A 7,489-nucleotide genomic window follows, 5' to 3' on the forward strand; every position below is an offset into this window, starting at 1 on the left:
AGAGCAGGCAGAAGGACCGAAGTACACTGCTGAGGGGAGCAGCGGGCGGCAGGAGAGGTCTGCGCGCCATGCGGGACCCTCCTCTGGTGGCCGGGGAGCAGCCGGGGATCGAACCGGCGCCGCAGAGGCTGTGGGCAGCTTCGCAACCCAGCGCTCAACTGCTGCGCCACCGGGGAGGCCCTGGCTCAGTCTGATTTAAAACACTTTCATGTGCTGTCAAAGATTGTGCTCATTTCCCTGAACCACAGCAAGTCTTGATTTGTAAGCCAGCATCTCCCATCAAATTGAAAGTTCCTGGAGGAAAGGCACAACACTTTTTTGTTCTAGCTGCTCCAATATCTGACCCTGGTTCTTAGTAGTAGCTATTTGAATGAATGAACAAAACTCTACGTAGTGAGGACTGGCGTGGCCTGGCCTAAACAATAAGTGCTGTTGTTCAGGGCTGGAGATCCTTGTGCCTGGACCAGTTCAGAAAGGTTTCCTGGCAGGGCCTATCTAGTATTCAAGGCGGTCACTGAGTATGGCAAATGTGTGTGATGTCCATGTGAGGAGTGTGCCTATGTGGCATGTGTTTGTCACTCACATCTAGATAAGAAAGTATGGCTTTAAACTCCTTGTATATTGTCTACACCTTTCTCAGACCTTGGAAATGTGTATAAAGTGCCCACTGTATATCCTGTCCTTTCCTAGGTCCTATAACAAGTTGCAGAGGAAACGAGACACTTTTTATGGCCTAGTGTAAATGCAACCCCTTTGAAAGTTACACCATTTATTGGTTATTTTCGTGTCCAGAGCTTTGCACCCACACAGGACCACACATGGCAGGCATGTGTGGTTAAGAGTGGTCAAGAACATGGGTTCTGGACTCCTACTACCTAAGTGCTAATCCTGAATTTGCATTTATTAGCTTTGTGGCCTAAGGCAAGGTTATTTAACCTCTGTGTTGAGTTTCTGCTTTGTCTATTTCTTCATTAGTAACATAAAAATATTACCTACCTGCTAGGATTGAAGAGAAGATAAAATAAAAGAATCTACGTAAAGTACTTAGAAGATAGTAATGGGAGTAATTTTTTAATTTTCACACAAATATATAAGGAAATTGAGATTCAAAAAGATTAAGTAACTTGCTCCCCATGTAGTAGGTGGCTGGATGGGACTTGTGTGTGGTCTGGTTCAGCCCTCCCACCTCACCCGCCAGCTGCTTTTTTTTTTTGGTTGTTGTTACCACCTGTTCTTGCTTCCTGCTCGATATATACTCACATGTTCAACCAGACACCTGGGAACAGAGATGGGCACAGGTGCAGCGTTACCAGGTACAGCCTTACATCATAGGTCTGAGGGAGGAGGAAATGGGTGGATATAGGTGCAAGTAGGCAGGAAATTCCTTTAGTGATTAGCAATCCTGAAACTGGAAAGGCTGAGTCAAGCAGGTTTAAGGGGAAGTGAGCCTCATGAAAAATCTGCATTCTAGAAGGTTGGACCTGGTTTGGGAAAGAGGGTAGGAAGGGCATTTCAGGCTTGTACTATGACGGGAAGGTGGGGGGAGAGAAAAGCAAACAGACTTAGCTGACAGAAACTGAGCCAGGTGCCTTTGAAGATAAGAGCAATGGGCCAAAGACCAGTCTTTTGCTTTGAAGCAGTCAGGAGCTACTTTTGGCTTCCTATGCTGGGTGAGTGGGAACCACGCTGGTGTTTGAGGGCCGCCATCTGAATGTTTGAGGAAGAGATTTTACTGCCCTCTTTGTAGAGAAAGGAACAAGCAATATTTGAGCATTGACTGTACTCCAGACATCCTGTTTCATGCTTTCACTAGCGATGGGAAGTAGATATTATTGTCCATATTTTACAGTGAGGAAACCGCCTAATGAGGTTAAATCACTTTCTCAAGGTCATATAACTCAGAGGAGATGCAGCCAAAATGAAAACTAATACCTTTGTAGAGGGTAGACACTACATTGGTGGGAGCAGCCTTTACCAGAGGTGTGAACTTGAGTTTGTTGAGGCCTGGAACCCTGTGTCTCTTCACACTGGCTTTTTTCTCAATGACACTAACCACATGTGGCAATTTTGGATAGCACAGTGCTGCATTAGACTGTAAGCTTCTTTCCCTCCCAATGCTTTCTCTACTCCCATCCTCCAAAACACGCACACACACTCACCACCTCTAGGATGTGGAGCTAGTCTTGGACCAGAGACGGTTTGGAGAAAGGAAGGAACATGAGCCCTGAGTCAGGGCACCATCAAAGCTTGGCAGGAAGCTGAGAACTGGAGGCAGGGAGATTAAAGAGGAGACAGGTCCCTGGATGCTGCCGGGCAGTATGCAGGATGTGGCAGTGTGCACATTCAATCAGTTGATGTTTATTTAGTATCAGAACTGGGTCTGGGCATGTGCTGGGTGCCAGGGATACAGTGTGGGATCAGAATGACTTGGTGTCTGCCTTCTCAGAGCTTATAGTCTAATGCAGCACTGTGCTAGACTAGAATGTTCAATATCTGTGTCATCCAATTCGGTCACCACTAGACGCATGTGGCTAGTGTCATTGAGAAAAAAGATTTTTAATTTAACTTATTTAAATTTAAATAGCCACATGGAGCTAATGTCTAGTAGTGAGCAGGAGAGCTCAGTATGTAAATTAAGGTAGGACAGGGGCTCATGGAAAGGGCCCCTGACCTAGACTGAGATCAAGGGGAGTTTGTTCTGGATTGGGTGAGATATGATGGTTTATATTTGTTGTTAAATTTCAAATGCTTTTTTTTTTTCTTCCTGTAAAACTTGTCAGTCAGTGAAACACAACATAGATCCCAAAAGTGCACAAATCCTGAGTGTACAGCTTTGGTCCTCTCACTTCATAGCCACAGGTATAGGGGAGAAAACATTGTAGGGGTGGGGAGTGTGAGAAGAGAGCCATTTCTGAGAAGCAGTGGGCAGGGCTTGATAGATGGGAGATATGTGAGAAACAGGGATAAAGGTGACTTGAGGTAGACTTGCAGGTTGTAAAGCTGAGGGACATTGAGAATTCGTGTCCATGGAAACATGGGTGGGGGAAAGAAGATTGCATGAGATGATAAAGGGCTGCTTCTAGCTGGCTTGGTGTGATGTGGAGATGCCCCGGGGACAGCAAGATGTACTTGCTGGAGAGGGATTGAGAGGTCAAGGTGGAAGTGTCGGTTGGGCATAGGTATGTGCAGGTAGAAATTGCTCCTCCCACAGCAGGGGGAACGGAGGGGATCCCCAAACAAGCTTTGGCAGAGTCATGGTGAAGGCGGGTTGGAGGTGTGGAGTGGAGAAATCCCAATGGGAGAGCAAAGGAAGAAATGACCCATTACGAGAGGTTCTCTGACCTTGAAGTCAATATTAATGAGAAAATAACAATGACTAAATGCTTACAGCCAAGATGACTAGAAACTGAGACTGCTCAAGGTCATACAGCCAGAAAGTGATGGAGTCTGGTCTCATGTCCAGAGTGTCCGATTCCAGAAGATAGACTCTTACTCACTTTCCCTGAGGTCTAGACTTACCCACTAAGTTCCGTTATGGGCAGAAGAGTATCGGAGAGAGGAAGTATTAGAGAGGAAGAGGCTTATGGAAGTTACTGGAAACTTCTAGGAAGGGATGGGTGTGCTGAGGGCTTGGTGGGGAGGGAGCCAGAACGGGAACGCAGGCCTGATGGTCTGTATCTTCCAGAGCCATCAGGTTATCTAGCCATCGGTGGTTAGACATTTGGATGGGGCATCCCCAGGGCACTTGAGGGAAGATTGAATGGGGAAGTCTGAGGGTCAGTATGGGTTGCTGTAAAGGAAATGAAAGGGGAAAAGCTGAGCAAGGACCTGGTGCCCAGCAGGGTTGAGCTTACTCATGTATCTTATCTGTTGCAATGTGGACTCTCCTCTGCCACCAACTTCCTCACCCTTTCTCTCTAAGCCTGACTTCCACAGACCAGGATGTCTGAGGTAGAGAGGGCCTGACAGGTCATCTGGCCCTGACTCATTTTCCAGCATCCCAGAGATACTGGGTCCCATGAAATCACCTACGTGTTGGTGGCAGAGCCAGGGCTGGAAACTAGATTCCCCAGTGATTTTTTAAAAAAAGATTTATTTGGGCCTCCCCGGTGGCGCAGCGGTTGAGCGCTGGGTTGCGAAGCTGCCCGCAGCCTCTGCAGCGCCGGTTCGATCCCCGGCTGCTCCATGGCCACTGGAGGAGGGTCCCACATGGCGCGCAGACCTCTCCTGCCTCCCGCTGCTCCCCTCAGCAGTGTCCTTCGGTCCTTCTGCCTGTTCTGCTCCCTGCTCTGGCTCTGGTGAATTCTCTCACCCTCCCGTGCTTCTGACTATACCCAGTGCTTGTATAAATAAATAAATAAATCTTTAAAAAAAAAAAAAAGATTTATTTACTTATGCATACAAGAGCTGGGGTACAGGCCAGAGATGCCGGGATGGGGGGTGTGTGTGAGAGGATTCACCAGAGACAGAGGGGGGAACAGATCAGGCAGACTGACTGAAATACACTGCTGAGGGGAGCAGTGGACAAGACAAGAGAGGTCTGCTGTGCCATGTGGGTTTCTCCCTGGCTGGCTGGGGATCGAACTCGGGCTGCAGAGGTTGTGGATTGCTTCATAGTGTGGTGCTTAACCCCTTGCGCCACCAGGGAGGCCCTGCCCAGTGATTATTGCAGTGCTCTTGTACCATCAGCTCCTTGTCAGGGCCTATTCAGGAACATGCTAGTGTAGATGGGATGATATCATAGTAAATGCAGTTATAACCGGTAGTGTTAGGGGGAAGTGATGTCCTAAGTTAATCCCATACAGGCTTTGTGGACCCCACCCCCACTCCAGACTAAAGCCATCAGGACATTGGGAAAGACAAATCCCATCACCACCAAGGGGAGGGTGGCTGGGACCTGAGGGTGGAGTTGGGCAGCCAGGTTGGATATAAAAAACCAAACACGTGGGCCTTGGGGTCTCTCTGGCTCGCAATCGCTCGCCTCCCGGTTTGACCGCTCCTGGCTGGCCACCAGCTCTCAGAGCGCCATTTTGGGATTCCTGATCGGCGGATCGGGTAGGACTCATTTAAAACTTTGTCTCCCACTTTTCTCCCAGAGCTGTACATTTCCTCATTTCCCCTTCCCTTGTAAATAAACCTTTTATTAACCTTTCACGTGTGCCTGCAGTAGAGCATTAATAAGTCCTTTTAAGCGCGCGGGTGAGGACCCACAGTCAGGCACCCCGTTTTGTATCGGGGCTGCTCTACAACAGTTGGACATTCCTCTCCAAATAATATTGTCATGTGGTTTGTCAATCTGAAGGGAAGTCCCTAGTGGCGGCAGTTTTCCTGTCACAGCTGGGTGGGCATTTAGTTCTCTTCGCATAACTGAGATGAGATGATGGCTGACATGTAGTTGGCAGGAATGCTGGATGATGGAATCTGGATCTAAATGTAATTTGAGGGGCCATATTTGACCAGGTAGAATGAATAGAAATAGGTGTTCTTTGGTCCCCAAATCACCTTCTACACAAGAGCAAGAGGTGTGGGAGGTGGAATAACACATGTGAGGGCAGGGAGATTCTGGTAGGCATATGGTTAGTGAGAGTCACCCTGAATTTGCTAACCAGAAGACCTGATGTGACTGAGTGGCATGAAGAGAACTCTAGCACCCAGAAAAATGAGGCACATAGACCCTAGAGTCAGATCCTATTGGGAGTGCATGGTCCATTTTAAGAGAGACTGGAACAAACTTGCAAGGTCCAGAGGGAGAAATCAGGATGGTGACAACAGCCTGTGGCCAGGCTGAACATGGGGATGTTGAACTGGAGGAGAGGATTCAAGGGGAAGGGAATGGTGGTCTGCAAATTTCTAAAGGGCTGCTCATTGGAACCCGAACTACATCGCTTCTGTGTATCTTGAGAGCAAAGAACAAAGACCAGTGAGCGAATATAGACTCAGTACAAGGAAAGACTTTCTAATAATTAAAGGATTCTAAAGGAATGGGTCACCCCAGTGGTGGTGAACTTGTCCTTATGGGAGGTAATTAGTGTGTGTTGGCCAGCCAATTTATGAGAATGTAGGAGAGCACATTTAAGGACCAGAGTCTCTCCACCCCATAATTCTAAAAAGTTCTCATCCCTGGGATGGACCAGGGCAATAAAATGACTCAAAGCCCAAGAAAATCGTTTATACTGCCCATTCCACCAGGGTCTTGGGGTTCCTTGGGAACTTGGTCTGAGGAGTTAGGTTGTTTCTTCTTTGCCTCCCAGTCTTTCTGCCAGGCTAGGGAAATTCCTCCATGACAATGGTGCCACCATGTGCCCTAAGCACATTTCCTGGCTGGGGAGGAAGAACAGGCCACTTGGTGAGAGGCAAGGGCAGGACTCCAAGGCTTGGCTCAAAAGACAAAGGAGCCCCAGAGGGAGAGTCCCCCAATAGAGCACCCTATCTCACAGGGTGTGGTGGGAGCTGACTCAGGAGGTGTGTGTCTCTGGGGGGAGAGATGCAGGAAAGCTCCAAGGAAATGGGGCTGAAAAGCTGGAAAAACTTCCTGAGTCAGAGCTGGAGCCTGTGCTATAGGAGTCAGGCACAGCATGCTGGTTAATGGTTGGTGAAGATGACATCATTGTCTTAAAATTGCCCAGAGCACCGGTGGGGTTGGGAACATGGCCAAGAATCTCACTGCCCGGAAGCACCACTCCAGGGGGTGCCTTGGGTTTAGGGCAGTTGCAACAGAAGTGGCACCAGGAAGCAGCAACCCTGAAGTTCCATGCCCAAATGAGAAACAGAAGCCTTAGAACGAAGTGAGACTGTGGGGTATATCGCAAAAGCAATAGCAGAGGAAACAGAACAAGATGTTCTGGCTGGTAGATGAGCCCTTTCTCCTTCCCCCTCCTGTCCTATTCATTCTCAACAGAGCATGATTGTGTGACCTCATGCGGTACCCTATGTAGGCACAAGGCCCACAGCCGTGGTTGTTGGTAGTAATGGAGGTGTTTTGGGGGCCTAAGGGAAGAACGATTGAGTGAATGAATGAATGAATGAATGGAGAGTTCCAGAGGTCAGAGCAAGACAAGCCACATCCCATTAGGTTGAGATGATTGGCAGCTGGGATCTGAGATCCCAGAGTGGGAAGCTCGGGCAAGAGGGTGGTCAGGGGTGGCTGCACTCCAAGCTTCATGGACAGGCCTTGAGTCACCAGGGCATGAGCAGACAAGGAGGGATGTGGAGCCTCAAAATTGAGTGTAAAAAAGGAGAGAACGCCTTTAATTGCTGACAGGAGCAACACTGTGTCACTGGGTCCCTTTTGTACCCCATCATGACTCAGATTTGCGTCCCTAAGGGAGTGGTGGGGCAGGGAGGACCTGCAGTTGAGATTCAGGGAGCTTGTCGAAGGTTGGCCAGCCTTATAGAGACCCTAGGGACCCCCTAGATGGCAGCCCTGCTGGGCAACCCTTAAGTAGGGGCATGGAGGCTGAAGTGTGGCATGTGGTACGGTGGCCAAGGA

This window comes from Talpa europaea (genome assembly GCF_964194135.1).
Source record: "Talpa europaea genome assembly, chromosome: 8".
Taxonomy (NCBI): domain Eukaryota; kingdom Metazoa; phylum Chordata; class Mammalia; order Eulipotyphla; family Talpidae; genus Talpa; species Talpa europaea.